The sequence below is a fragment of the Styela clava genome, chromosome 12 (genome assembly GCF_964204865.1).
Source record: "Styela clava chromosome 12, kaStyClav1.hap1.2, whole genome shotgun sequence".
NCBI lineage: Eukaryota > Metazoa > Chordata > Ascidiacea > Stolidobranchia > Styelidae > Styela > Styela clava.
This window is the reverse complement of record NC_135261.1, coordinates 8,456,903-8,484,263: the sequence shown is the minus strand read 5'-3', so window position 1 is coordinate 8,484,263 and position 27,361 is coordinate 8,456,903. Positions and strand designations below refer to the sequence as shown.

The following is a 27,361-nucleotide window of genomic DNA, read 5'->3' as shown; positions in this document are numbered from 1 at the left end:
AAAATTCAATCATTCATCCCAATTCAATTCTTGACCCTCTGCCCTATCTCCCTCCACTTTCCTATTCTCGATCCGCTGCCCCGTCTCCCTTGCCTCGGCCAACTGCTCCACCTCCCTCAACTTTCCTTTCCTCGACCCACCGCCCTATCTCCTTCAGCCCTCCTATCCTCGATCCACTGTCCTATTTCCCCCAACCTTACTATCCCCTTCAACCTTTTTAACATCGACTCATGGCCCTATCTCCCTCAACTTTTCCATCCTCGGTCCACTGCACTATCTGCCTCAAGCTTCCCACCCTCGACCCACTGTCCGACCTCCCTCAACTTACTTATCTTCGACCCACGGCGCTATACCACTTAGTACCTAACCTAACGGCGCTATAACCACGACTCGATCGTTAAAACGAACTTTACCATCTTGCGACCAACTTCCATGTGTTATACTGGTCGAGTATGCCAATGAGAGGATTCAATCGTACGTCGACAAAACATGATTTGAGGAATTCGTAACTGTAGGCTGGAATCTCAAATGGTAATCAATAACCATAATTAGTGGCTTAAAAATGTGCTACTAATTAGGCTACTGATGGCATCGGGTTTGGAGTCACTGTTTTTGAAATTTTAACAGGCCATTCGATATCGAAGTATCTGGGTTCCTTTCCACAAACTCATTCAATGTCGCATGTATTTATGTGCAAGGCAAAACGATGAGGAAATATTCAGATATTTACACGCTTGGTCTTTTTCAACGAATGTTCTGCAATATCCTGCATTTTTTAATCCTACTCAGATAGTTGTATACACAAACTTCTTTTACGTGACTGAGAAGGCTTAAAGTCAAAAACAGTCAAAAATATAAGTCTCTCAGTGAGTGTAATTCCATCCAAACTATTTTTAAGCCATGAAATGTTTTGTCGTAGATAGCGTTGCCAACTGCCCTTTAATTCAGCGTATAGTCCCAAAATTGAGCCTTAAATTATCTGCAACTTAATGAAGTTGCAAAGGACGCAGTTCGTACGTAATCTTTGGCATCGCTTTTACTATAAAATGTTGAAAAAAAATACTTTATACGGACCAGAGCACTATTGCTTATTTCGGATCAGCATCATATTATCATAAGACTCACGGCATGGCCAATTATTAAGGGCATAAAACGGCTTGTCAAAATTTAGAAAACTGTCATTCCCAACAAGAAACCATCAGTAGCCCAATTAGTAACACATTTTTAAACTGCCAATTATGGTTATTGTTTACCATTTGAGATTCAAGCCTACATTTACGAATTCCGTCAATCATGTTTTGTTGACGTACAAATGAATCATCTCATTGGCATACACGACCTGTATAACCAATGGAAGTTGGTAGCAAGATAGTAAAGTTCAGAGTGGTGATCGGGTCGTGAATAAAGCGCCGTTAGGTCAGGTACTTAATAGTATAGCACTGTAGGTCAAAGATAGGTAAGTTGTGGCAGATAGGGCAGTGGGTCGAGAAGAGAAAGGTTGAGGGAGATAGAGTGGTGGTTCGAGGATGGGGAAGTTGGGGAGATAGGGCAGTGGGTCGAGGATAGAGAGATAGCGTAGAGGGTCGAGAAGAGAAAGGTTGAGGGGGATAGAGCGGTGGTTCGAGGATGTAGAAGTTGGGGAGGAGGGTCGAGGATAGGAAGGTTGAGGACAGTTTTCGAGTAAACGAATAGCTCGCGGAGGCCCTAAGCGTCTCCTGAGGCTCCGTACGGAGAACTTCAAGAACCTAAAGTCTACGTAGAAGGATATAGCAATGCGAACAACTAAGTAACGAATGTTTCCCCGACTTTTGATCTGTTGAATTCTTCCTCTTTACACTCTACCATTGAAAAATTATTGGTACTTATTTCAAGAATGGTTTTGCGAGTTTAGGACTTATATTTACCAAAACACAACTAAAATCTAACAAATAACACGCGAAAACTGACAAAACGAGGTAATATTCACAACCATGAAAATTCAATCATTCATCCCAATTTAATTCTCGACACTCTGCCCTATCTCCCTCCACTTTCCTATTCTTGATCCACTGCCCTGTCTCCCTCGCCTCGGCCAACTGCTCCACCTCCCTCAACTTTCCTTTCCTCGACCAACCGCCCTATCTCCTTCAACCTTCCTATCCTCTATCCACTGTTCTATTTCCCCCAACCATCCTATCCCCTTCAAACTTTCTATCCTCGACTCATTGCCCTATCTCCCTCAACTTTTCCATCCTCGGTCCACTGGACTATCTGCCAAGAGCTTCCCACCCTCGAACCACTGTTCGACCTCCCTCAACTTACTTATCTTCGACCTACGGCGCTATACCACTCAGTACCTAACCTTACGGCGCCATAACCACGACTCGATCGTCAAAATGAACTTTACCATCTTGCGGCCAACTTCCATGTGTTATACTGGTCGAGTATGCCAAGGAGAGGATTCAATCGAACTTCCACAAAACATGATTGGAGGCATTCGTAAATGGAGGCTGGAATTGCAATTGGTAATCAATAACCATAATTAGTGGCCTAAAAATGTGCTACTAATTAGGCTACTGATGGCATCAGGTTTGGAGTCACTGTTTTTGAAATTTTAACAGGCCATTCGATATCGAATTATCTGAGTTCCTTTCCACAAACTCATTCAATGTCGGCTGGACCAACGAGCCCATCGAAACAACGACATTTTCAGCCTTGATTTTAAAATAGTCAAACTCTATGCAGACATTGGGGTATTTTGGACTGACAGGATAAGATATAATGAAAGTCCATGCAGACATAACAAATTTACTTAGATCTCCCTATTAAAAAAATTCCTTCGAGCCGGATTCGAATCAGCGACCTATAGATCTCAGCATTCTACCCCTACAGTCCACCGGACCGTCAACTGAGCTATCGAAGGGCATATCTCCGGCATGACGCCTCATTTAAAGTTCATGAATTGAAATGTTTAATACAAAAATCAAAACACATGATCAGACATTCTGTCTGAAATATGAGAAGTTATTAAATGAGTCATTGGTTCAGACTGGGTAGTGATACAAAAGCAAGGGCTCGTCCGGGATTTGAACGACTGAGTCATTACAAAACGACATTTTGAGCCTTGATTTTAAATAATCAAAGTCTATGCGAACATTGGGGTATTTTGGACTGAGAGGTTAAGATAGTATTGGCATGGATAATTAGAAACCTTGACATATGATACGGAAGAAAGAGAACCGGAGAGAGGAAAGGTGAAACTCAAGTCATATATTGTTTTAATAATTACAAATTTCATCTATTATAAAATTTATCTGAAAGGTTAAGATAGTATTGACATGGAGAAATAGAAACATTGCGATATATTACGAGAGACAGAGAACCGGAGAGAGGAAGGGTGAAACTCAAATCATATATTGTTCAATAATCACAAATTTGATCTATTTCAAAAGATCCTTCGAGCCGGATTTGAACCAGCGACCTATGGATATCAGCTTTCTATCACTACAGTCCGCCGCTCTACCAACTGAGCTATCGAAGGTCACACGACTAGGAATGCATTACGCCTGAGTTGCGTTCATAAATGGAGATGTTTAATATAAAAACCAAAAAACATGATCAGATATTCTGTCCTAATATCGAGAAGTTAAAAAATGGGATATTGGTTCAGACTGGGAAGTGATACAAAATCGAAGTCTCGTCCGTGAATTGAACACGGGACCTCTCGCACCGAAAGCGAGAATCATACACATAGACCAACGAGCCAATCGATAGCTTGAGGTTTACAACGACATTTTCAGCGTTCATTTTTGAAATACTTAAACTCTATGCAGATATTGGGGTATTTTGGACTGACAGGATAAGATAGTATTGAAATGGAGAAATAGAAATATTGTGATATATTACGTAAGACAGAGAACCGGAGAGAGGAAGGGTGAAACTCAAATCATATATTGTGTAAAAATTACAAATTTCATCTGTTTCAAAAGCTCCTTCGAGCCGGATTCGAACCAGCGACCTATGGATATCAGCTTTGTATCACTACAGTCCACCGCTCTACCAACTGAGCTATCGAAGGACACACGTCTATGGAAGCATTACTCCTGAGTTGGAGTTCATAAATTGAGATATAACATTAAAAAAAAAACATGATCGGACAATCTGTCAGATTGATGAGAAATTGTTATTATTAAGTAAAAATTTGATCTTGAATGGGCAGTTATACAATAGTGAGGAATCTTTCCGGATTTGAACAAAAGGCGATGTTCACAACGACCTATTCAATATAATGAAAGTCTATGCAGACATAACAAATTTACTTAGATCTCCCTATTAAAAAAATTCCTTCGAGCCGGATTCGAACCAGCGATCTATAGATCTCAGCATTCTACCCCTACAGTCCACCTGTCTATCAACTGAGCTATCGAAGGGCATATCTCCGGCATGACGCCTGATTTAAAATTCATGAATTGAAATGTTTAATACAAAAACCAAAACACATGATCAGACATTCTGTCTGAATTATGAGAAGTTATTAAATAAGTCATTGGTTCAGACTGGGTAGTGATACAAAAGCAAGGGCTCGTCCGGGATTTGAACCTGGGACCTCTCGCACCCAAAGCGAGGATCATACCCCTAGACCAACGAGCCCATCAATAGCCGAAGTTTACAACGACATTTTGAGCCTTGATTTCAAAATAATCAAACTCTATGCAAACATTGGGGTATTTGGACTGAGGGGTTAAGATAGTATTGACATGGATAAATAGAAACCTTGACATATAATACGGAAGAAAGAGAAACGGAGAGAGGAAAAGTGAAACTTAAGTCTGATATTGTTTTAAAAATTACAAATTTCATCTATTATAAAATTTATCTGGAAGGTTAAGATAGTATTGACATGAAGAAATAGAAACATTGCGATATAATACGAAAGACAGAGAACCGTAGAGAGGAAGGGTGAAACTCAAATCATATATTGTTCAAAAATTACAAATTTAATCTATTTCAAAAGATCCTTCGAGCCGGATTCGAACCAGCGACCTATGGATATCAGCCTTCTACCACTACAGTCCCCCGCTCTACCAACTGAGCTATCGAAGTTCATACGACTAGTAATGCATAACGCCTGAGTTGACGTTCATAAATGGAGATGTTTAATACAAAAACCAAAAAACATGATCAGATATTCTGTCCTAATATTGAGAAGTTAATAAATGAGAAATAGGTTCAGACTGGGAAGTGATACAAAAGCGAAGTCTCGTCCGTGATTTAAACACGGAACCTCTCGCACCGAAAGTGAGAATCATACACATAGACCAACGAGCCAATCGATAGCTTGAGGTTTACAACGACATTTTCAGCGTTCATTTTTGAAAAACTTAAACTCTATGCAGACATTGGGGTATTTTGGACTGACAGGATAAGATAGTATCGAAATGGAGAAATAGAAACATTGCGATATATTACGTAAGACAGAGAACCGGAGAGAGGAAGGGTGAAACTCAAATCATATATTGTTTGAAAATTTCAAATTTCATCTGTTTCAAAAGCTCCTGCGAGCGGGATTCGAACCAGCGACCTATGGATATCAGCTTTGTATCACTACAGTCCACCGCTCTACCAACTGAACTATCGAAGGACACACGTCTATGGAAGCATTACTCCTGAGTTGGAGTTCATAAATTGAGATATAACATGAAAAAAACACATGATCGGACAATCTGTCAGATTGATGAGAAATTGTTATTATTAAGTAAAAATTTGATCTTGAATGGGCAATTACACAATAGTGAGGAATCTTTCCGGATTTGAACAAAAGGCGATGTTCACAACGACCTATTCAATATAATGAAAGTCTATGCAGACATAACAAATTTACTTAGATCTCCCAATTAAAAAAATTCCTTCGAGCCGGATTCGAACCAGCGACCTATAGATCTCAGCATTCTACCCCTACAGTCCATCGGTCTATCAACTGAGCAATCGAAGGGCATATCTCCGGCATGACGCCTGATTTAAAATTCATGAATTGAAATGTTTAATACAAAAACCAAAACACATGATCCGACATTCTGTCTGAATTATGAGAAGTTATTAAATGAGTCATTGGTTCAGACTGGGTAGTGATACAAAAGCAAGGGCTCGTTCAGGATTTGAACCCGGGACATCTCGCACCCAAAGCGAAAATCATACCCCTAGACCAACGAGCCCATAAATAGCCGAAGTTTACAACGACATTTTGAGCCTTGATTTTAAAATAATCAAACTCTCTGCAAACATTGTGGTATTTTGGACTCAGAGGTTAAGATAGTATTGACATGGATAAATAGAAACCTTGACATATAATACGGAAGAAAGAGAACCGGAGAGAGGAAAAGTGAAACTCAAGTCATATATTGTTCTAAAAATTACAAATTTCATCTATTATAAAATTTATCTGGAAGGTTAAGATAGTATTGACATGGAGAAATAGCAACATTGCGATATATTACGAAAGACAGAGAACCGTAGAGAGGAAGGGTGAAACTCAAATCATATATTGTTCAAAAATTACAAATTTAATCTATTTCAAAAGATCCTTCGAGCCGGATTCGAACCAGCGACCTATGGATATCAGCCTTCTACCACTACAGTCCCCCGCTTTACCAACTGAGCTATTGAAGTTCATACGACTAGTAATGCATAACGCCTGAGTTGACGTTCATAAATGGAGATGTTTAATACAAAAACCAAAAAACATGATCAGATATTCTGTCCTAATATTGAGAAGTTAATAAATGAGATATTGGTTCAGACTGGGAAGTGATACAAAAGCGAAGTCTCGTCCGTGATTTAAACACGGAACCTCTCGCACCGAAAGTGAGAATCATACACATAGACCAACGAGCCAATCGATAGCTTGAGGTTTACAACGACATTTTCAGCGTTCATTTTTGAAAAAATTAAACTCTATGCAGACATTGGGGTATTATGGACTGACAGGATAAGATAGTATCGAAATGGAGAAATAGAAACATTGCGATATATCACGTAAGACAGAGAACCGGAGAGAGGAAGGGTGAAACTCAAATCATATATTGTTTAAAAATTTCAAATTTCATCTGCTTCAAAAGCTCCTTCGAGCCGGATTCGAAACAGCGACCTATGGATATCAGCTTTGTATCACTACAGTCCACCGCTCTACCAACTGAACTATCGAAGGACACACGTCTATGGAAGCATTACTCCTGAGTTGGAGTTCATAAATTGAGATATAACTTGAAAAAAACACATGATCGGACAATCTGTCAGATTGATGAGAAATTGTTATTATTAAGTAAAAATTTGATCTTGAATGGGCAATTACACAATAGTGAGGAATCTTTCCGGATTTGAACAAAAGGCGATGTTCACAACGACCTATTCAATATAATGAAAGTCTATGCAGACATAACAAATTTACTTAGATCTCCCTATTAAAAAAATTCCTTCGAGCCGGATTCGAACCAGCGACCTATAGATCTCAGAATTCTACCCCTACATTCCACCGGTCTATCAACTGAGCTATCGAAGGGCATATCTCCGGCATGACGCCTGATTTAAAATTCATGAATTGAAATGTTTAATACGAAAACCAAAACACATGATCAGACATTCTGTCTGAATTATGAGAAGTTATTAAATGAGTCATTGGTTCAGACTGGGTAGTGATACAAAAGCAAGAGCTCGTCCGGGATTTGAACCCGAGACCTCTCGCACCCAAAGCGAGAATCATACCCCTAGACCAACGAGCCCACCAATAGCCAAAGTTTACAACGACATTTTGAGCCTTGATTTTAAAATAATCAAACTCTATGCAAACATTGGGGTATTTTGGACTCAGAGGTTAAGATAGTATTGACATGGATAAATAGAAACCTTGACATATAATACGGAAGAAAGAGAACCGGAGAGAGGAAAGGTGAAACTCAAGTCATATATTGGTTTAAAAATTACAAAGTTCATCTATTACAAAATTTATCTGGAAGGTTAAGATAGTATTGACATGGAGAAATAGAAACATTGCGATATATTACGAAAGACAGAGAACCGGAGAGAGGAAGGGTGAAACTCAAATCATATATTGTTCAAAAATTACAAATTTAATCTATTTCAAAAGATCCTTCGAGCCGGATTCGAACCAGCGACCTATGGATATCAGCTTTCTATCACTACAGTCCACCGCTCTACCAACTGAGCTATCGAAGGTCACACGACTAGGAATGCATTACGCCTGAGTTGACGTTCATAAATGGAGATGTTTAATACAAAAACCAAAAAACATGATCAGATATTCTGTCCTAATATCGAGAAGTTAATAAATGAGATATTGGTTCAGACTGGGAAGTGATACAAAAGCGAAGACTCGTCCGTGATTTGAACACGGGACCTCTTGCACCGAAAGCGAGAATCATACACATAGACCAACGAGCCAATCGATAGCTTGAGGTTTACAACGACATTTTCAGCGTTCATTTTTGAAATACTTAAACTCTATGCAGATATTGGGGTATTTTGGACTCACAGGATAAGATAGCATTGAAATGGATAAATAGAAATATAGCGATATATTACGTAAGACAGAGAACCGGAGAGGGAAGGGTGAAACTCAAATCATATATTGTTTTAAATTACAAATTTCATCTGTTTCAAAAGCTCCTTCGAGCCGGATTCGAAACAGCGACCTATGGATATCAGCTTTCTATCACTACAGTCCACCGCTCTACCAACTGAGCTATCGAAGGACATCCGTCTATGGAAGCATTACTCCTGAGTTGGAGTTCATAAATTGAGATATAACATGAAAAAAAAAACATGATCGGACAATCTGTCAGATTGATGAGAAATTGTTATTATTAAGTAAAAATTTGATCTTGAATGGGCAGTTATACAATAGTGAGGAATCTTTCCGGATTTGAACAAAAGGCGATGTTCACAACGACCTATTCAATATAATGAAAGTCTATGCAGACATAACAAATTTACTTAGATCTCCCTATTAAAAAAATTCCTTTGAGCCGGATTCGAACCAGCGACCTATAGATCTCAGCATTCTACCCCTACAGTCCACCGGTCTATCAACTGAGCTATCGAAGGGCATATCTCCGGCATGACGCCTGATTTAAAATTCATGAATTGAAATGTTTAATACAAAAACCAAAACACATGATCAGACATTCTGTCTGAATTATGAGAAGTTATTAAATGAGTCATTGGTTCAGACTGGGTAGTGATACAAAAGCAAGAGCTCGTCCGGGATTTGAACCCGAGACCTCTCGCACCCAAAGCGAGAATCATACCCCTAGACCAACGAGCCCACCAATAGCCAAAGTTTACAACGACATTTTGAGCCTTGATTTTAAAATAATCAAACTCTATGCAAACATTGGGGTATTTTGGACTCAGAGGTTAAGAGAGTATTGACATGGATAAATAGAAACCTTGACATATAATACGGAAGAAAGAGAACCGGAGAGAGGAAAGGTGAAACTCAAGTCATATATTGGTTTAAAAATTACAAAGTTCATCTATTACAAAATTTATCTGGAAGGTTAAGATAGTATTGACATGGAGAAATAGAAACATTGCGATATATTACGAAAGACAGAGAACCGGAGAGAGGAAGGGTGAAACTCAAATCATATATTGTTCAAAAATTACAAATTTAATCTATTTCAAAAGATCCTTCGAGCCGGATTCGAACCAGCGACCTATGTATATCAGCTTTCTATCACCACAGTCCACCGCTCTACCAACTGAGATATCGAAGGTCACACGACTAGGAATGCATTACGCCTGAGTTGACGTTCATAAATGGAGATGTTTATTACAAAAACCAAAAAACATGATCAGATATTCTGTCCTAATATCGAGAAATTAATAAATGAGATATTGGTTCAGACTGGGAAGTGATACAAAAGCGAACCCTCGTCCGTGATTTGAACACGGGACCTCTTGCACCGAAAGCGAGAATCATACACATAGACCAACGAGCCAATCGATAGCTTGAGGTTTACAACGACATTTTCAGCGTTCATTTTTGAAATACTTAAACTCTATGCAGATATTGGGGTATTTTGGACTGACAGGATAAGATAGCATTGAAATGGATAAATAGAAATATTGCGATATATTACGTAAGACAGAGAACCGGAGAGAGGAAGGGTGAAACTCAAATCATATATTGTGTAAAAATTACAAACTTCATCTGTTTCAAAAGCTCCTTCGAGCCGGATTCGAACCAGCGACCTATGGATATCAGCTTTGTATCACTACAGTCCACCGCTCTACCAACTGAGCTAACGAAGGACAAACGTCTACGGAAGCATTACTTCTGAGTTGGAGTTCATAAATTGAGATATAACATGAAAAAAAACACATGATCGGACAATCTGTCAGATTGATGAGAAATTGGTATTATTAAGTAAAAATTTGATCTTGAATGGTCAGTTATACAATAGTGAGGAATCTTTCCGGATTTGAACAAAAAGCGATGTTCACAACGACCTCTTCAATATAATGAAAGTCTATGCAGACATAACAAATTTACTTAGATCTCCCTATTAAAAAAATTCCTTCGAGCCGGATTCGAACCAGCGACCTATAGACCTCAGCATTCTACCCCTACAGTCCACCGGTCTATCAACTGAGCTATCGAATGGCATATCTCCGGCGTGACGCCTGATTTAAAATTCATGAATTGAAATGTTTAATACAAAAACCAAAACACATGATCAGACATTCTGTCTGAATTATGAGAAGTTATTAAATGAGTCATTGGTTCAGACTGGGTAGTGATACAAAAGCAAGAGCTCGTCCGGGATTTGAACCCGAGACCTCTCGCACCCAAAGCGAGAATCATATCCCTAGACCAACGAGCCCACCAATAGCCAAAGTTAACAACGACATTTTGAGCCTTGATTTTAAAATAATCAAACTCCATGCAAACATTGGGGTATTTTGGACTCAGAGGTTAAGATAGTATTGACATGGATAAATAGAAACCTTGACATATAATACGGAAGAAAGAGAACCGGAGAGAGGAAAGGTGAAACTCAAGTCATATATTGGTTTAAAAATTACAAAGTTCATCTATTACAAAATTTATCTGGAAGGTTAAGATAGTATTGACATGGAGAAATAGAAACATTGCGATATATTACGAAAGACAGAGAACCGGAGAGAGGAAGGGTGAAACTCAAATCATATATTGTTCAAAAATTACAAATTTAATCTATTTCAAAAGATCCTTCGAGCCGGATTCGAACCAGCGACCTATGGATATCAGCTTTCTATCACCACAGTCCACCGCTCTACCAACTGAGATATCGAAGGTCACACGACTAGGAATGCATTACGCCTGAGTTGACGTTCATAAATGGAGATGTTTAATACAAAAACCAAAAAACATGATCAGATATTCTGTCCTAATATCGAGAAATTAATAAATGAGATATTGGTTCAGACTGGGAAGTGATACAAAAGCGAAGACTCGTCCGTGATTTGAACACGGGACCTTTTGCACCGAAAGCGAGAATCATACACATAGACCAACGAGCCAATCGATAGCTTGAGGTTTACAACGACATTTTCAGCGTTCATTTTTGAAATACTTAAACTCTATGCAGATATTGGGGTATTTTGGACTGACAGGATAAGATAGCATTGAAATGGATAAATAGAAATATTGCGATATATTACGTAAGACAGAGAACCGGAGAGAGGAAGGGTGAAACTCAAATCATATATTGTGTAAAAATTACAAACTTCATCTGTTTCAAAAGCTCCTTCGAGCCGGATTCGAACCAGCGACCTATGGATATCAGCTTTGTATCACTACAGTCCACCGCTCTACCAACTGAGCTATCGAAGGACAAACGTCTACGGAAGCATTACTTCAGAGTTGGAGTTCATAAATTGAGATATAACATGAAAAAAAACACATGATCGGACAATCTGTCAGATTGATGAGAAATTGGTATTATTAAGTAAAAATTTGATCTTGAATGGTCAGTTATACAATAGTGAGGAATCTTTCCGGATTTGAACAAAAAGCGATGTTCACAACGACCTCTTCAATATAATGAAAGTCTATGCAGACATAACAAATTTACTTAGATCTCCCTATTAAAAAAATTCCTTCGAGCCGGATTCGAACCAGCGACCTATAGACCTCAGCATTCTACCCCTACAGTCCATCGGTCTATCAACTGAGCTATCGAAGGGCATATCTCTGGCGTGACGCCTGATTTAAAATTCATGAATTGAAATGTTTAATACAAAAACCAAAACACATGATCAGACATTCTGTCTGAATTATGAGAAGTTATTAAATGAGTCATTGGTTCAGACTGGGTAGTGATACAAAAGCAAGGGCTCGTCCGGGATTTGAACCCGAGACCTCTCGCACCCAAAGCGAGAATCATACCCCTAGACCAACGAGCCCATCAATAGCCAAAGTTTACAACGACATTTTGAGCATTGATTTTAAAATAATCAACTTCTATGCAAACATTGGGGTATTTTGGACTCAGAGGTTAAGATAGTATTGATATGGATAAATAGAAACCTTGACATATAATACGGAAGAAAGAGAACCGGAGAGAGGAAAGGTGAAACTCAAGTCATATATTGTTTTAAAAAATACAAATTTCATCTATTATAAAATTTATCTGGAAGGTTAAGATAGTATTGACATGGAGAAATAGAAACATTGCGATATATTACGAAAGACAGAGAACCGGAGAGAGGAAGGGTGAAACTCAAATCATATATTGTTCAAAAATTACAAATTTAATCTATTTCAAAAGATCCTTCGAGCCGGATTCGAACCAGCGATCTATGGATATCAGCTTTCTATCACTACAGTCCACCGCTCGACCAACTGAGCTATCGAAGGTCACACGACTAGGAATGCATTACGCCTGAGTTGACGTTCATAAATGGAGATGTTTAATACAAAAACCAAAAAACATGATCAGATATTCTGTCCTAATATCGAGAAGTTAATAAATGAGATATTGGTTCAGACTGGGAAGTGATACAAAAGCGAAGTCTCGTCCGTGATTTGAACACGGGACCTCTTGCACCGAAAGCGAGAATCATACACATAAACCAACGAGCCAATCGATAGCTTGAGGTTTACAACGACATTTTCAGCGTTCATTTTTGAAATACTTAAATTCTATGCAGATATTGGGGTATTTTGGACTGGCAGGATAAGATAGCATTGAAATGGAGAAATAGAAATATTGCTATATATTACGTAAGACAGAGAACCGGAGAGGGGAAGGGTGAAACTCAAATCATATATTGTGTGAAAATTACAAATTTCATCTGTTTCAAAAGCTCCTTCGAGCCGGATTCGAACCAGCGACCTATGGATATTAGCTTTGTATCACTACAGTCCACCGCTCTACCAACTGAGCTATCGAAGGTCTATGGAAGCATTACTCCTGAGTTGGAGTTCATAAATTGAGATATAACATGAAAAAAAACACATGATCGGACAATCTGTCAGATTGATGAGAAATTGTTATTATTAAGTAAAAATTTGATCTTGAATGGGCAGTTATACAATAGTGAGGAATCTTTCCGGATTTGAACAAAAGGCGATGTTCACAACGTCCTATTCAATATAATGAAAGTCTATGCAGACATAACAAATTTACTTAGATCTCCCGATTAAAAAAATTCCTTCGAGCCGGATTCGAACAAGCGACCTATAGACCTCAGCATTCTACCCCTACAGTCCACCGGTCTATCAACTGAGCTATCGAAGGGCATATCTCCGGCATGACGCCTGATTTAAAATTCATGAATTGAAATGTTTAATACAAAAACCAAAACACATGATCAGACATTCTGTCTGAATTATGAGAAGTTATTAAATGAGTCATTGGTTCAGACTGGGTAGTGATACAAAAGCAAGAGCTCGTCCAGGATTTGAACCCGGGACATCTCGCACCCAAAGCGAAAATCATACCCCTAGACCAACGAGCCCATAAATAGCCGAAGTTTACAACGACATTTTGAGCCTTGATTTTAAAATAATCAAACTCTCTGCAAACATTGGGGTATTTTGGACTCAGAGGTTAAGATAGTATTGACATGGATAAAAAGAAACCTTGACATATAATACGGAAGAAAGAGAACCGGAGAGAGGAAAAGTGAAACTCAAGTCATATATTGTTTTAAAAATTACAAATTTCATCTATTATAAAATTTATCTGGAGGGTTAAGATAGTACTGACATGGAGAAATAGAAACATTGCGATATATTACGAGAGACAGAGAACCGGAGAGAGGAAGGGTGAAACTCAAATCATATATTGTTCAAAAATCACAAATTTAATCTATTTCAAAAGATCATTCGAGCCGGATTTGAACCAGCGACCTATGGATATCAGCTTTCTATCACTACAGTCCGCCGCTCTACCAACTGAGCTATCGAAGGTCACACGACTAGGAATGTATTACGCCTGAGTTGCGTTCATAAATGGAGATGTTTAAAATAAAAACCAAAAAACATGATCAGATATTCTGTCCTAATATCGAGAAGTTAATAAATGAGATATTGGTTCAGACTGGGAAGTGATCCAAAATCGAAGTCTCGTCCGTGATTTGAACACGGGACCTCTCGCACCGAAAGCGAGAATCATACACATAGACCAACGAGCCAATCGATAGCTTGAGGTTTACAACGACATTTTCAGCGTTCATTTTTGAAATACTTAAACTCTATGCAGATATTGGGGTATTTTGGACTGACAGGATAAGATAGTATTGAAATGGAGAAATAGAAATATTGTGATATATTACGTAAGACAGAGAACCGGAGAGAGGAAGGGTGAAACTCAAATCATACATTGTGTAAAAATTACAAATTTCATCTGTTTCAAAAGCTCCTTCGAGCCGGATTCGAAACAGCGACCTATGGATATCAGCTTTGTATCACTACAGTCCACCGCTCTACCAACTGAGCTATCGGAGGACACACGTCTATGGAAGCATTACTCTTGAGTTGGAGTTCATAAATTGAGATATAACATGAAAAAAAAACATGATCGGACAATCTGTCAGATTGATGAGAAATTGTTATTATTAAGTAAAAATTTGATCTTGAATGGGCAGTTATACAATAGTGAGGAATCTTTCCGGATTTGAACAAAAGGCGATGTTCACAACGACCTATTCAATATAATGAAAGTCTATGCAGACATAACAAATTTACTTAGATCTCCCTATTAAAAAAATTCCCTCGAGCCGGATTCGAGCTAGCAATCTATAGATCTCAGCATTCTACCCCTACAGTCCACCTGTCTATCAACTGAGCTATCGAAGGGCATATCTCCGGCATGACGCCTGATTTAAAATTCATGAATTGAAATGTTTAATACAAAAACCAAAACACATGATCAGACATTCTGTCTGAATTATGAGAAGTTATTAAATAAGTCATTGGTTCAGACTGGGTAGTGATACAAAAGCAAGGGCTCGTCCGGGATTTGAATCCGGGACCTCTCGCACCCAAAGCGAGAATCATACCCCTAGACCAAAGAGCCCATCAATACCCGAAGTTTACAACGACATTTTGAGCCTTGATTTCAAAATAATCAAACTCTATGCAAACATTGGGGTATTTTGGACTGAGGGGTTAAGATAGTATTGACATGGATAAATAGAAACCTTGACATATAATACGGAAGAAAGAGAAACGGAGAGAGGAAAAGTGAAACTTAAGTCATATATTGTTTTAAAACTTACAAATTTCATCTATTATAAAATTTATCTGGAAGGTTAAGATAGTATTGACATGGAGAAATAGCAACATTGCGATATATTACGAAAGACAGAGAACCGTAGAGAAGAAGGGTGAAACTCAAATCATATATTGTTCAAAAATTACAAATTTAATCTATTTCAAAAGATCCTTCGAGCCGGATTCGAACCAGCGACCTATGGATATCAGCCTTCTACCACTACAGTCCCCCGCTCTACCAACTGAGCTATCGAAGTTCATACAACTAGTAATGCATAACGCCTGAGTTGACGTTCATAAATGGAGATGTTTAATACAAAAACCAAAAAACATGATCAGATATTCTGTCCTAATATTGAGAAGTTAATAAATGAGATATTGGTTCAGACTGGGAAGTGATGCAAAATCGAAGTCTCGTACGTGATTTGAACACGGGACCTCTCGCACCGAAAGCGAGAATCATACACATAGACCAACGAGCCAATCGATAGCTTGATTTTTACAACGACATTTTCAGCGTTCATTTTTGAAATACTTAAACTCTATGCAGATATTGGGGTATTTCGGACTGACAGGATAAGATAGTATTGAAATGGAGAAATAGAAATATTGTGATATATTACGTAAGACAGAGAACCGGAGAGAGGAAGGGTGAAACTCAAATCATATATTGTGTAAAAATTACAAATTTCATCTGTTTCAAAAGCTCCTTCAAGCCGGATTCGAACCAGCGACCTATGGATATCAGCTTTGTATCACTACAGTCCACCGCTCTACCAACTGAGCTATCGAAGGACACACGTCTACGGAAGCATTACTCCTGAGTTGGAGTTCATAAATTGAGATATAACATGAAAAAAAACACATGATCGGACAATCTGTCAGATTGATGAGAAATTGTTATTATTAAGTAAAAATTTGATCTTGAATGGGCAGTTATACAATAGTGAGGAATATTTCCGGATTTGAACAAAAGGCGATGTTCACAACGACCTATTCAATATAATGAAAGTCTATGCAGACATAACAAATTTACTTAGATCTCCCTATTAAAAAAATTCCTTCGAGCCGGATTCGAACCAGCGACCTATAGATCTCAGCATTCTACCCCTACAGTCCACCGGTCTATCAACTGAGCTATCGAAGGGCATATCTCCGGCATGACGCCTGATTTAAAATTCATGAATTGAAATGTTTAATACAAAAACCAAAACACATGATCAGACATTCTGTCTGAATTATGAGAAGTTATTAAATGAGTCATTGGTTCAGACTGGGTAGTGATACAAAAGCAAGAGCTCGTCCGGGATTTGAACCCGAGACCTCTCGCACCCAAAGCGAGAATCATACCCCTAGACCAACGAGCCCACCAACAGCCAAAGTTTACAACGACATTTTGAGCCTTGATTTTAAAATAATCAAACTCTATGCAAACATTGGGGTATTTTGGACTCAGAGGTTAAGATAGTATTGACATGGATAAATAGAAACCTTGACATATAATACGGAAGAAAGAGAACCGGATAGAGGAAAGGTGAAACTCAAGTCATATATTGGTTTAAAAATTACAAAGTTCATCTATTACAAAATTTTTCTGGAAGGTTAAGATAGTATTGACATGGAGAAATAGAAACATTGCGATATATTACGAAAGACAGAGAACCGGAGAGAGGAAGGGTGAAACTCAAATCATATATTGTTCAAAAATTACAAATTTAATCTATTTCAAAAGATCCTTCGAGCCGGATTCGAACCAGCGACCTATGGATATCAGCTTTCTATCACTACAGTCCACCGCTCTACCAACTGAGCTATCGAAGGTCACACGACTAGGAATGCATTACGCCTGAGTTGACGTTCATAAATGGAGATGTTTAATACAAAAACCAAAAAACATGATCAGATATTCTGTCCTAATATCGAGAAGTTAATAAATGAGATATTGGTTCAGACTGGGAAGTGATACAAAAGCGAAGACTCGTCCGTGATTTGAACACGGGACCTCTTGCACCGAAAGCGAGAATCATACACATAGACCAACGAGCCAATCGATAGCTTGAGGTTTACAACGACATTTTCAGCGTTCATTTTTGAAATACTTAAACTCTATGCAGATATTGGGGTATTTTGGACTGACAGGATAAGATAGCATTGAAATGGATAAATAGAAATATTGCGATATATTACGTAAGACAGAGAACCGGAGAGAGGAAGGGTGAAACTCAAATCATATATTGTGTAAAAATTACAAACTTCATCTGTTTCAAAAGCTCCTTCGAGCCGGATTCGAACCAGCGACCTATGGATATCAGCTTTGTATCACTACAGTCCACCGCTCTACCAACTGAGCTATCGAAGGACAAACGTCTATGGAAGCATTACTCCTGAGTTGGAGTTCATAAATTGAGATATAACATGAAAAAAAACATATGATCGGACAATCTGTCAGATTGATGAGAAATTGTTATTATTAAGTAAAAATTTGATCTTGAATGGTCAGTTATACAATAGTGAGGAATCTTTCCGGATTTGAACAAAAGGCGATGTTCACAACGACCTATTCAATATAATGAAAGTCTATGCAGACATAACAAATTTACTTAGATCTCCCTATTAAAAAAATTCCTTCGAGCCGGATTCGAACCGGCGACCTATAGACCTCAGCATTCTACCCCTACAGTCCACCGGTCTATCAACTGAGCTATCGAAGGGCATATCTCCGGCATGACGCCTGATTTAAAATTCATGAATTGAAATGTTTAATACAAAAACCAAAACACATGATCAGACATTCTGTCTGAATTATGAGAAGTTATTAAATGAGTCATTGGTTCAGACTGGGTAGTGATACAAAAGCATGGGCTCGTCCGGGATTTGAACCCGAGACCTCTCGCACCCAAAGCGGGAATCATACCCCTAGACCAACGAGCCCATCAATAGCCAAAGTTTACAACGACATTTTGAGCCTTGATTTTAAAATAATCAACTTCTATGCAAACATTGGGGTATTTTGGACTCAGAGGTTAAGATAGTATTGATATGGATAAATAGAAACCTTGACATATAATACGGAAGAAAGAGAACCGGAGAGAGGAAAGGTGAAACTCAAGTCATATATTGTTTTAAAAATTACAAATTTCATCTATTATAAAATTTATCTGGAAGGTTAAGATAGTATTGACATGGAGAAATAGAAACATTGCGATATATTACGAAAGACAGAGAACCGGAGAGAGGAAGGGTGAAACTCAAATCATATATTGTTCAAAAATTACAAATTTAATCTATTTCAAAAGATCCTTCGAGCCGGATTCGAACCAGCGACCTATGGATATCAGCTTTCTATCACTACAGTCCACCGCTCTACCAACTGAGCTATCGAAGGTCACACGACTAGGAATGCATTACTCCTGAGTTGGAGTTAATAAATTGAGATATAACATGAAAAAAAAAACATGATCGGACAATCTGTCAGATTGATGAGAAATTGTTATTATTAAGTAAAAATTTGATCTTGAATGGGCAGTTATACAATAGTGAGGAATCTTTCCGGATTTGAACAAAAGGCGATGTTCACAACGACCTATTCAATATAATGAAAGTCTATGCAGACATAACAAATTTACTTAGATCTCCCTATTAAAAAAATTCCTCCGAGCCGGATTCGAACCAGCGACCTATGGATATCAGCTTTGTATCACTACAGTCCACCGCTCTACCAACTGAGCTATCGAAGGACATCCGTCTATGGAAGCATTACTCCTGAGTTGGAGTTCATAAATTGAGATATAACATGAAAAAAAAAAGAATGATCGGACAATCTGTCAGATTGATGAGAAATTGTTATTACTAAGTAAAAATTTGATCTTGAATGGGCAGTTATACAATAGTGAGGAATCTTTCCGGATTTGAACAAAGGGCGATGTTCACAACGACCTATTCAATATAATGAAAGTCTATGCAGACATAACAAATTTACTTAGATCTCCCTATTAAAAAAATTCCTTCGAGCCGGATTCGAACCAGCGACCTATAGATCTCAGCATTCTACCCCTACAGTCCACCGGTCTATCAACTGAGCTATCGAAGGGCATATCTCCGGCATGACGCCTGATTTAAAATTCATGAATTGAAATGTTTAATACAAAAACCAAAACACATGATCAGACATTCTGTCTGAATTATGAGAAGTTATTAAATGAGTCATTGGTTCAGACTGGGTAGTGATACAAAAGCAAGGTCTCGTCTGGGATTTGAACCCGAGAACCCTCGCACCCAAAGGGAGAATCATACCCCTAGACCAACGAGCCCATCAATAGCCGAAGTTTACAACGACATTTTGAGCCTTGATTTTAAAATAATCAAACTCTATGCAAACATTGGGGTATTTTGGACTCAGAGGTTAAGATAGTATTGACATGGATAAATAGAAACCTTGACATATAATACGGAAGAAAGAGAACCGGAGAGAGGAAAGGTGAAACTCAAGTCATATATTGTTTTAAAAATTACAAATTTCATCTATTATAAAAATTATCTGGAATGTTAAGATAGTATTGACATGGAGAAATAGAAACATTGCGATATATTACGAAAGACAGAGAACCGGAGAGAGGAAGGGTGAAACTCAAATCATATATTGTTCAAAAATTACAAATTTAATCTATTTCAAAAGATCCTTCGAGCCGGATTCGAACCAGCGACCTATGGATATCAGCTTTCTATCACTACAGTCCACCGCTCTACCAACTGAGCTATCGAAGGTCACACGACTAGGAATGCATTACGCCTGAGTTGACGTTCATAAATGGAGATGTTTAATACAAAAACCAAAAACATGATCAGATATTCTGTCCTAATATCGAGAAGTTAATAAATGAGATATTGGTTCAGACTGGGAAGTGCTACAAAATCGAAGTCTCGTCCGTGATTTGAACACGGGACCTCTCGCACCGAAAGCGAGAATCATACACATAGACCAAAGAGAAAATCGATAGCTTGAGGTTTACAACGACATTTTCAGCGTTCATTTTTGAAATACTTAAACTCTATGCAGATATTGGGGTATTTTGGACTGACAGGATAAGATAGTATCGAAATGGAGAAATAGAAACATTGTGATATATTACGTAAGACAGAGAACCGGAGAGGGAAGGGTGAAACTCAAATCATATATTGTTTTAAATTACAAATTTCATCTGTTTCAAAAGCTCCTTCGAGCCGGATTCGAAACAGCGACCTATGGATATCAGCTTTGTATCACTACAGTCCACCGCTCTACCAACTGAGCTATCGAAGGACATCCGTCTATGGAAGCATTACTCCTGAGTTGGAGTTCATAAATTGAGATATAACATGAAAAAAAAAACATGATCGGACAATCTGTCAGATTGATGAGAAATTGTTATTATTAAGTAAAAATTTGATCTTGAATGGGCAGTTATACAATAGTGAGGAATCTTTCCGGATTTGAACAAAAGGCGATGTTCACAACGACCTATTCAATATAATGAAAGTCTATGCAGACATAACAAATTTACTTAGATCTCCCTATTAAAAAAATTCCTTCGAGCCGGATTCGAACCAGCGACCTATAGATCTCAGCATTCTACCCCTAAAGTCCACCGGTCTAAAAACTGAGCTATCGAAGGGCATATCTCCGGCATGACGCCTGATTTAAAATTCATGAATTGAAATGTTTAATACAAAAACCAAAACACATGATCAGACATTCTGTCTGAATTATGAGAAGTTATTAAATGAGTCATTGGTTCAGACTGGGTAGTGATACAAAAGCAAGAGCTCGTCCGGGATTTGAACCCGAGACCTCTTGCACCCAAAGCGAGAATCATACCCCTAGACCAACGAGCCCACCAATAGCCAAAGTTTACAACGACATTTTGAGCCTTGATTTTAAAATAATCAAACTCTATGCAAACATTGGGGTATTTTGGACTCAGAGGTTAAGAGAGTATTGAAATGGATAAATAGAAACCTTGACATATAATACGGAAGAAAGAGAACCGGAGAGAGGAAAGGTGAAACTCAAGTCATATATTGGTTTAAAAATTACAAAGTTCATCTATTACAAAATTTATCTGGAAGGTTAAGATAGTATTGACATGGAGAAATATTAACATTGCGATATATTACGAAAGACAGAGAACCGGAGAGAGGAAGGGTGAAACTCAAATTATATATTGTTCAAAAATTACAAATTTAATCTATTTCAAAAGATCCTTCGAGCCGGATTCGAACCAGCGACCTATGGATATCAGCTTTCTATCACCACAGTCCACCGCTCTACCAACTGAGATATCGAAGATCACACGACTAGGAATGCATTACGCCTGAGTTGACGTTCATAAATGGAGATGTTTAATACAAAAACCAAAAAACATGATCAGATATTCTGTCCTAATATCGAGAAATTAATAAATGAGATATTGGTTCAGACTGGGAAGTGATACAAAAGCGAAGACTCGTCCGTGATTTGAACACGGGACCTCTCGCACCGAAAGCGAGAATCATACACATAGACCAAAGAGAAAATCGATAGCTTGAGGTTTACAACGACATTTTCAGCGTTCATTTTTGAAATACTTAAACTCTATGCAGATATTGGGGTATTTTGGACTGACAGGATAAGATAGTATCGAAATGGAGAAATAGAAACATTGTGATATATTACGTAAGACAGAGAACCATTGTGATATATTACGTAAGACAGAGAACCGGAGAGGGAAGGGTGAAACTCAAATCATATATTGTTTTAAATTACAAATTTCATCTGTTTCAAAAACTCCTTCGAGCCGGATTCGAAACAGCGACCTATGGATATCAGCTTTGTATCACTACAGTCCACCGCTCTACCAACTGAGCTATCGAAGGACATCCGTCTATGGAAGCATTACTCCTGAGTTGGAGTTCATAAATTGAGATATAACATGAAAAAAAAAACATGATCGGACAATCTGTCAGATTGATGAGAAATTGTTATTATTAAGTAAAAATTTGATCTTGAATGGGCAGTTATACAATAGTGAGGAATCTTTCCGGATTTGAACAAAAGGCGATGTTCACAACGACCTATTCAATATAATGAAAGTCTATGCAGACATAACAAATTTACTTAGATCTCCCTATTAAAAAAATTACTTCGAGCCGGATTCGAACCAGCGACCTATAGATCTCAGCATTCTACCCCTACAGTCCACCGGTCTATCAACTGAGCTATCGAAGGGCATATCTCCGGCATGACGCCTGATTTAAAATTCATGAATTGAAATGTTTAATACAAAAACCAAAACACATGATCAGACATTCTGTCTGAATTATGAGAAGTTATTAAATGAGTCATTGGTTCAGACTGGGTAGTGATACAAAAGCAAGAGCTCGTCCGGGATTTGAACCCGAGACCTCTCGCACCCAAAGCGAGAATCATACCCCTAGACCAACGAGCCCACCAATAGCCAAAGTTTACAACGACATTTTGAGCCTTGATTTTAAAATAATCAAACTCTATGCAAACATTGGGGTATTTTGGACTCAGAGGTTAAGATAGTATTGACATGGATAAATAGAAACCTTGACATATAATACGGAAGAAAGAGAACCGGAGAGAGGAAAGGTGAAACTCAAGTCATATATTGGTTTAAAAATTACAAAGTTCATCTATTACAAAATTTATCTGGAAGGTTAAGATAGTATTGACATGGAGAAATATTAACATTGCGATATATTACGAAAGACAGAGAACCGGAGAGAGGAAGGGTGAAACTCAAATCATATATTGTTCAAAAATTACAAATTTAATTTATTTCAAAAGATCCTTCGAGCCGGATTCGAACCAGCGACCTATGGATATCAGCTTTCTATCACCACAGTCCACCGCTCTACCAACTGAGATATCGAAGGTCACACGACTAGGAATGCATTACGCCTGAGTTGACGTTCATAAATGGAGATGTTTAATACAAAAACCAAAAAACATGATCAGATATTCTGTCCTAATATCGAGAAATTAATAAATGAGATATTGGTTCAGACTGGGAAGTGATACAAAAGCGAAGACTCGTCCGTGATTTGAACACGGGACCTCTTGCACCGAAAGCGAGAATCATACACATAGACCAACGAGCCAATCGATAGCTTGAGGTTTACAACGACATTTTCAGCGTTCATTTTTGAAATACTTAAACTCTATGCAGATATTGGGGTATTTTGGACTGACAGGATAAGATAGCATTGAAATGGATAAATAGAAATATTGCGATATATTACGTAAGACAGAGAACCGGAGAGAGGAAGGGTGAAACTCAAATCATATATTGTGTAAAAATTACAAACTTCATCTGTTTCAAAAGCTCCTTCGAGCCGGATTCGAACCAGCGACCTATGGATATCAGCTTTGTATCACTACAGTCCACCGCTCTACCAACTGAGCTATCGAAGGACAAACGTCTATGGAAGCATTACTTCTGAGTTGGAGTTCATAAATTGAGATATAACATGAAAAAAAACACATGATCGGACAATCTGTCAGATTGATGAGAAATTGGTATTATTAAGTAAAAATTTGATCTTGAATGGTCAGTTATACAATAGTGAGGAATCTTTCCGGATTTGAACAAAAAGCGATGTTCACAACGACCTCTTCAATATAATGAAAGTCTATGCAGACATAACAAATTTACTTAGATCTCCCTATTAAAAAAATTCCTTCGAGCCGGATTCGAACCAGCGACCTATAGATCTCAGCATTCTACCCCCACAGTCCACCGGTCTATCAACTGAGCTATCGAAGGGCATATCTCCGGCATGACGCCTGATTTAAAATTCATGAATTGAAATGTTTAATACAAAAACCAAAACACATGATCAGACATTCTGTCTGAATTATGAGAAGTTATTAAATGAGTCATTGGTTCAGACTGGGTAGTGATACAAAAACAAGGCCTCGTCCGGGATTTGAACCCGAGACCTCTCGCACCCAAAGCGAGAATCATACCCCTAGACCAACGAGCCCATCAATAGCCAATGTTTACAACGACATTTTGAGCATTGATTTTAAAATAATCAACTTCTATGCAAACATTGGGGTATTTTGGACTCAGAGGTTAAGATAGTATTGATATGGATAAATAGAAACCTTGACATATAATACGGAAGAAAGAGAACCGGAGAGAGGAAAGGTGAAACTCAAGTCATATATTGTTTTAAAAAATACAAATTTCATCTATTATAAAATTTATCTGGAAGGTTAAGATAGTATTGACATGGAGAAATAGAAACATTGCGATATATTACGAAAGACAGAGAACCGGAGAGAGGAAGGGTGAAACTCAAATCATATATTGTTCAAAAATTACAAATTTAATCTATTTCAAAAGATCCTTCGAGCCGGATTCGAACCAGCGATCTATGGATATCAGCTTTCTATCACTACAGTCCACCGCTCTACCAACTGAGCTATCGAAGGTCACACGACTAGGGATGCATTACGCCTGAGTTGACGTTCATAAATGGAGATGTTTAATACAAAAACCAAAAAACATGATCAGATATTCTTCCCTAATATCGAGAAGTTAATAAATGAGATATTGGTTCAGACTGGGAAGTGATACAAAATCGAAGTCTCGTCCGTGATTTGAACACGGGACCTCTTGCACCGAAAGCGAGAATCATACACATAAACCAACGAGCCAATCGATAGCTTGAGGTTTACAACGACATTTTCAGCGTTCATTTTTGAAATACTTAAATTCTATGCAGATATTGGGGTATTTTGGACTGACAGGATAAGATAGCATTGAAATGGAGAAATAGAAATATTGCTATATATTACGTAAGACAGAGAACCGGAGAGGGGAAGGGTGAAACTCAAATCATATATTGTGTGAAAATTACAAATTTCATCTGTTTCAAAAGCTCCTTCGAGCCGGATTCGAACCAGCGACCTATGGATATCAGCTTTGTATCACTACAGTCCACCGCTCTACCAACTGAGCTATCGAAGGTCTATGGAAGCATTACTCCTGAGTTGGAGTTCATAAATTGAGATATAACATGAAAAAAAACACATGATCGGACAATCTTCAGATTGATGAGAAATTGATATTATTAAGTAAAAATTTGATCTTGAATGGGCAGTTATACAATAGTGAGGAATCTTTCCGGATTTGAACAAAAGGCGATGTTCACAACGTCCTATTCAATATAATGAAAGTCTATGCAGACATAACAAATTTACTTTGATCTCCCTATTAAAAAAATTCCTTCGAGCCGGATTCGAACAAGCGACCTATAGACCTCAGCATTCTACCCCTACAGTCCACCGGTCTATCAACTGAGCTATCGAAGGGCATATCTCCGGCATGACTCCTGATTTAAAATTCATGAATTGAAATGTTTAATACAAAAACCAAAACACATGATCAGACATTCTGTCTGAATTATGAGAAGTTATTAAATGAGTCATTGGTTCAGACTGGGTAGTGATACAAAAGAGAGGGCTCGTTCGGGATTTGAACCCGAGACCTCTCGCACCCAAAGCGAGAATCATACCCCTAGACCAACGAGCCCATCATTGCAAAAGTTTACAACGACATTTTGAGCCTTTATTTTAAAATAATCAAACTCTATGCAAACATTGGGGTATTTTGGACTCAGAGGTTAAGATAGTATTGACATGGATAAATAGAAACCTTGACATATAATACGGAAGAAAGAGAACCGGAGAGAGGAAAGGTGAAACTCAAGTCATATATTGTTTTAAAAATTACAAATTTCATCTATTATAAAATTTATCTGGAAGGTTAAGATAGTATTGACATGTAGAAATAGAAACATTGCGATATATCACGAAAGACAGAGAACCGGAGAGATGAAGGGTGAAACTCAAATCATATATTGTTCAAAAATTACAAATTTAATCTATTTCAAAAGATCCTTCGAGCCGGATTTGAACCAGCGACCTATGGATATCAGCTTTCTATCACTACAGTCCACCGCTCTACCAACTGAGCTATCGAAGGTCACACGACTAGGGATGCATTACGCCTGAGTTGACGTTCATAAATGGAGATGTTTAATACAAAAACCAAAAAACATGATCAGATATTCTGTCCTAATATCGAGAAGTTAATAAATGAGATATTGGTTCAGACTGGGAAGTGATACAAAAGCGAAGTCTCGTCCGTGATTTGAACACGGGACCTCTTGCACCGAAAGCGAGAATCAAACACATAGACCAACGAGCCAATCGATAGCTTGAGGTTTACAACGACATTTTCAGCGTTCATTTTTGAAATACTTAAACTCTATGCAGATATTGGGGTATTTTGGACTGACAGGATAAGATAGCATTGAAATGGAGAAATAGAAATATTGCGATATATTACGTAAGACAGAGAACCGGAGAGGGGAATGGGGAAACTCAAATCATATATTGTGTAAAAATTACACATTTCATCTGTTTCAAAAGCTCCTTCGAGCCGGATTCGAACCAGCGACCTATGGATATCAGCTTTGTGTTTAAAATAATCAAACTCTCTGCAAACATTGGGGTATTTTGGACTCAGAGGTTAAGATAGTATTGAT

The 27,361-nt window shown here is 38.1% G+C and overlaps 39 non-coding genes across 39 annotated transcripts; all 39 read right to left on the bottom strand.

The window, feature by feature from the left end:
* Positions 1-3,432: 3,432 nt before the first annotated feature.
* Trnay-gua (transfer RNA tyrosine (anticodon GUA)) lies at positions 3,433-3,520 on the bottom strand. The gene is given in 2 exon segments: positions 3,433-3,468; positions 3,484-3,520. It is a non-coding gene; the product is annotated as a tRNA-Tyr (tRNA).
* A 449-nt stretch (positions 3,521-3,969) lies between these two features.
* On the bottom strand, positions 3,970-4,057 carry Trnay-gua (transfer RNA tyrosine (anticodon GUA)). The gene is given in 2 exon segments: positions 3,970-4,005; positions 4,021-4,057. It is a non-coding gene; the product is annotated as a tRNA-Tyr (tRNA).
* Positions 4,058-4,557: 500 nt separating this feature from the next.
* On the bottom strand, positions 4,558-4,629 carry Trnap-ugg (transfer RNA proline (anticodon UGG)). The gene has a single exon. It is a non-coding gene; the product is annotated as a tRNA-Pro (tRNA).
* Positions 4,630-4,994: 365 nt separating this feature from the next.
* Positions 4,995-5,082, bottom strand: Trnay-gua (transfer RNA tyrosine (anticodon GUA)). Its single transcript is given in 2 exon segments — positions 4,995-5,030; positions 5,046-5,082. It is a non-coding gene; the product is annotated as a tRNA-Tyr (tRNA).
* Positions 5,083-7,095: 2,013 nt separating this feature from the next.
* Trnay-gua (transfer RNA tyrosine (anticodon GUA)) lies at positions 7,096-7,183 on the bottom strand. The gene is given in 2 exon segments: positions 7,096-7,131; positions 7,147-7,183. It is a non-coding gene; the product is annotated as a tRNA-Tyr (tRNA).
* Positions 7,184-7,682: 499 nt separating this feature from the next.
* Positions 7,683-7,754, bottom strand: Trnap-ugg (transfer RNA proline (anticodon UGG)). Its single transcript has one exon. It is a non-coding gene; the product is annotated as a tRNA-Pro (tRNA).
* Positions 7,755-8,120: 366 nt separating this feature from the next.
* On the bottom strand, positions 8,121-8,208 carry Trnay-gua (transfer RNA tyrosine (anticodon GUA)). Its single transcript is given in 2 exon segments — positions 8,121-8,156; positions 8,172-8,208. It is a non-coding gene; the product is annotated as a tRNA-Tyr (tRNA).
* A 448-nt stretch (positions 8,209-8,656) lies between these two features.
* On the bottom strand, positions 8,657-8,744 carry Trnay-gua (transfer RNA tyrosine (anticodon GUA)). Its single transcript is given in 2 exon segments — positions 8,657-8,692; positions 8,708-8,744. It is a non-coding gene; the product is annotated as a tRNA-Tyr (tRNA).
* Positions 8,745-9,244: 500 nt separating this feature from the next.
* Positions 9,245-9,316, bottom strand: Trnap-ugg (transfer RNA proline (anticodon UGG)). The gene has a single exon. It is a non-coding gene; the product is annotated as a tRNA-Pro (tRNA).
* A 366-nt stretch (positions 9,317-9,682) lies between these two features.
* Trnah-gug (transfer RNA histidin (anticodon GUG)) lies at positions 9,683-9,770 on the bottom strand. Its single transcript is given in 2 exon segments — positions 9,683-9,718; positions 9,734-9,770. It is a non-coding gene; the product is annotated as a tRNA-His (tRNA).
* A 450-nt stretch (positions 9,771-10,220) lies between these two features.
* On the bottom strand, positions 10,221-10,308 carry Trnay-gua (transfer RNA tyrosine (anticodon GUA)). Its single transcript is given in 2 exon segments — positions 10,221-10,256; positions 10,272-10,308. It is a non-coding gene; the product is annotated as a tRNA-Tyr (tRNA).
* Positions 10,309-11,246: 938 nt separating this feature from the next.
* Trnah-gug (transfer RNA histidin (anticodon GUG)) lies at positions 11,247-11,334 on the bottom strand. The gene is given in 2 exon segments: positions 11,247-11,282; positions 11,298-11,334. It is a non-coding gene; the product is annotated as a tRNA-His (tRNA).
* Positions 11,335-11,784: 450 nt separating this feature from the next.
* Trnay-gua (transfer RNA tyrosine (anticodon GUA)) lies at positions 11,785-11,872 on the bottom strand. Its single transcript is given in 2 exon segments — positions 11,785-11,820; positions 11,836-11,872. It is a non-coding gene; the product is annotated as a tRNA-Tyr (tRNA).
* A 500-nt stretch (positions 11,873-12,372) lies between these two features.
* Positions 12,373-12,444, bottom strand: Trnap-ugg (transfer RNA proline (anticodon UGG)). The gene has a single exon. It is a non-coding gene; the product is annotated as a tRNA-Pro (tRNA).
* A 366-nt stretch (positions 12,445-12,810) lies between these two features.
* Positions 12,811-12,898, bottom strand: Trnay-gua (transfer RNA tyrosine (anticodon GUA)). The gene is given in 2 exon segments: positions 12,811-12,846; positions 12,862-12,898. It is a non-coding gene; the product is annotated as a tRNA-Tyr (tRNA).
* Positions 12,899-13,348: 450 nt separating this feature from the next.
* On the bottom strand, positions 13,349-13,436 carry Trnay-gua (transfer RNA tyrosine (anticodon GUA)). Its single transcript is given in 2 exon segments — positions 13,349-13,384; positions 13,400-13,436. It is a non-coding gene; the product is annotated as a tRNA-Tyr (tRNA).
* A 931-nt stretch (positions 13,437-14,367) lies between these two features.
* Trnay-gua (transfer RNA tyrosine (anticodon GUA)) lies at positions 14,368-14,455 on the bottom strand. The gene is given in 2 exon segments: positions 14,368-14,403; positions 14,419-14,455. It is a non-coding gene; the product is annotated as a tRNA-Tyr (tRNA).
* Positions 14,456-14,904: 449 nt separating this feature from the next.
* On the bottom strand, positions 14,905-14,992 carry Trnay-gua (transfer RNA tyrosine (anticodon GUA)). The gene is given in 2 exon segments: positions 14,905-14,940; positions 14,956-14,992. It is a non-coding gene; the product is annotated as a tRNA-Tyr (tRNA).
* A 937-nt stretch (positions 14,993-15,929) lies between these two features.
* Trnay-gua (transfer RNA tyrosine (anticodon GUA)) lies at positions 15,930-16,017 on the bottom strand. Its single transcript is given in 2 exon segments — positions 15,930-15,965; positions 15,981-16,017. It is a non-coding gene; the product is annotated as a tRNA-Tyr (tRNA).
* A 450-nt stretch (positions 16,018-16,467) lies between these two features.
* Positions 16,468-16,555, bottom strand: Trnay-gua (transfer RNA tyrosine (anticodon GUA)). The gene is given in 2 exon segments: positions 16,468-16,503; positions 16,519-16,555. It is a non-coding gene; the product is annotated as a tRNA-Tyr (tRNA).
* Positions 16,556-17,055: 500 nt separating this feature from the next.
* Positions 17,056-17,127, bottom strand: Trnap-ugg (transfer RNA proline (anticodon UGG)). The gene has a single exon. It is a non-coding gene; the product is annotated as a tRNA-Pro (tRNA).
* Positions 17,128-17,493: 366 nt separating this feature from the next.
* Trnay-gua (transfer RNA tyrosine (anticodon GUA)) lies at positions 17,494-17,581 on the bottom strand. The gene is given in 2 exon segments: positions 17,494-17,529; positions 17,545-17,581. It is a non-coding gene; the product is annotated as a tRNA-Tyr (tRNA).
* Positions 17,582-18,031: 450 nt separating this feature from the next.
* Positions 18,032-18,119, bottom strand: Trnay-gua (transfer RNA tyrosine (anticodon GUA)). Its single transcript is given in 2 exon segments — positions 18,032-18,067; positions 18,083-18,119. It is a non-coding gene; the product is annotated as a tRNA-Tyr (tRNA).
* A 500-nt stretch (positions 18,120-18,619) lies between these two features.
* Positions 18,620-18,691, bottom strand: Trnap-ugg (transfer RNA proline (anticodon UGG)). The gene has a single exon. It is a non-coding gene; the product is annotated as a tRNA-Pro (tRNA).
* Positions 18,692-19,057: 366 nt separating this feature from the next.
* On the bottom strand, positions 19,058-19,145 carry Trnay-gua (transfer RNA tyrosine (anticodon GUA)). Its single transcript is given in 2 exon segments — positions 19,058-19,093; positions 19,109-19,145. It is a non-coding gene; the product is annotated as a tRNA-Tyr (tRNA).
* Positions 19,146-19,409: 264 nt separating this feature from the next.
* Trnay-gua (transfer RNA tyrosine (anticodon GUA)) lies at positions 19,410-19,497 on the bottom strand. The gene is given in 2 exon segments: positions 19,410-19,445; positions 19,461-19,497. It is a non-coding gene; the product is annotated as a tRNA-Tyr (tRNA).
* A 939-nt stretch (positions 19,498-20,436) lies between these two features.
* Trnay-gua (transfer RNA tyrosine (anticodon GUA)) lies at positions 20,437-20,524 on the bottom strand. The gene is given in 2 exon segments: positions 20,437-20,472; positions 20,488-20,524. It is a non-coding gene; the product is annotated as a tRNA-Tyr (tRNA).
* Positions 20,525-20,971: 447 nt separating this feature from the next.
* Positions 20,972-21,059, bottom strand: Trnay-gua (transfer RNA tyrosine (anticodon GUA)). The gene is given in 2 exon segments: positions 20,972-21,007; positions 21,023-21,059. It is a non-coding gene; the product is annotated as a tRNA-Tyr (tRNA).
* A 938-nt stretch (positions 21,060-21,997) lies between these two features.
* Trnah-gug (transfer RNA histidin (anticodon GUG)) lies at positions 21,998-22,085 on the bottom strand. Its single transcript is given in 2 exon segments — positions 21,998-22,033; positions 22,049-22,085. It is a non-coding gene; the product is annotated as a tRNA-His (tRNA).
* A 478-nt stretch (positions 22,086-22,563) lies between these two features.
* On the bottom strand, positions 22,564-22,651 carry Trnay-gua (transfer RNA tyrosine (anticodon GUA)). Its single transcript is given in 2 exon segments — positions 22,564-22,599; positions 22,615-22,651. It is a non-coding gene; the product is annotated as a tRNA-Tyr (tRNA).
* Positions 22,652-23,151: 500 nt separating this feature from the next.
* Trnap-ugg (transfer RNA proline (anticodon UGG)) lies at positions 23,152-23,223 on the bottom strand. The gene has a single exon. It is a non-coding gene; the product is annotated as a tRNA-Pro (tRNA).
* Positions 23,224-23,589: 366 nt separating this feature from the next.
* On the bottom strand, positions 23,590-23,677 carry Trnah-gug (transfer RNA histidin (anticodon GUG)). The gene is given in 2 exon segments: positions 23,590-23,625; positions 23,641-23,677. It is a non-coding gene; the product is annotated as a tRNA-His (tRNA).
* A 450-nt stretch (positions 23,678-24,127) lies between these two features.
* On the bottom strand, positions 24,128-24,215 carry Trnay-gua (transfer RNA tyrosine (anticodon GUA)). The gene is given in 2 exon segments: positions 24,128-24,163; positions 24,179-24,215. It is a non-coding gene; the product is annotated as a tRNA-Tyr (tRNA).
* Positions 24,216-24,479: 264 nt separating this feature from the next.
* Trnah-gug (transfer RNA histidin (anticodon GUG)) lies at positions 24,480-24,567 on the bottom strand. Its single transcript is given in 2 exon segments — positions 24,480-24,515; positions 24,531-24,567. It is a non-coding gene; the product is annotated as a tRNA-His (tRNA).
* A 147-nt stretch (positions 24,568-24,714) lies between these two features.
* On the bottom strand, positions 24,715-24,787 carry Trnap-ugg (transfer RNA proline (anticodon UGG)). Its single transcript has one exon. It is a non-coding gene; the product is annotated as a tRNA-Pro (tRNA).
* Positions 24,788-25,153: 366 nt separating this feature from the next.
* On the bottom strand, positions 25,154-25,241 carry Trnay-gua (transfer RNA tyrosine (anticodon GUA)). Its single transcript is given in 2 exon segments — positions 25,154-25,189; positions 25,205-25,241. It is a non-coding gene; the product is annotated as a tRNA-Tyr (tRNA).
* A 450-nt stretch (positions 25,242-25,691) lies between these two features.
* Positions 25,692-25,779, bottom strand: Trnay-gua (transfer RNA tyrosine (anticodon GUA)). The gene is given in 2 exon segments: positions 25,692-25,727; positions 25,743-25,779. It is a non-coding gene; the product is annotated as a tRNA-Tyr (tRNA).
* A 492-nt stretch (positions 25,780-26,271) lies between these two features.
* On the bottom strand, positions 26,272-26,343 carry Trnap-ugg (transfer RNA proline (anticodon UGG)). Its single transcript has one exon. It is a non-coding gene; the product is annotated as a tRNA-Pro (tRNA).
* Positions 26,344-26,708: 365 nt separating this feature from the next.
* On the bottom strand, positions 26,709-26,796 carry Trnay-gua (transfer RNA tyrosine (anticodon GUA)). The gene is given in 2 exon segments: positions 26,709-26,744; positions 26,760-26,796. It is a non-coding gene; the product is annotated as a tRNA-Tyr (tRNA).
* Between the last annotated feature and the right edge of the window lie 565 nt (positions 26,797-27,361).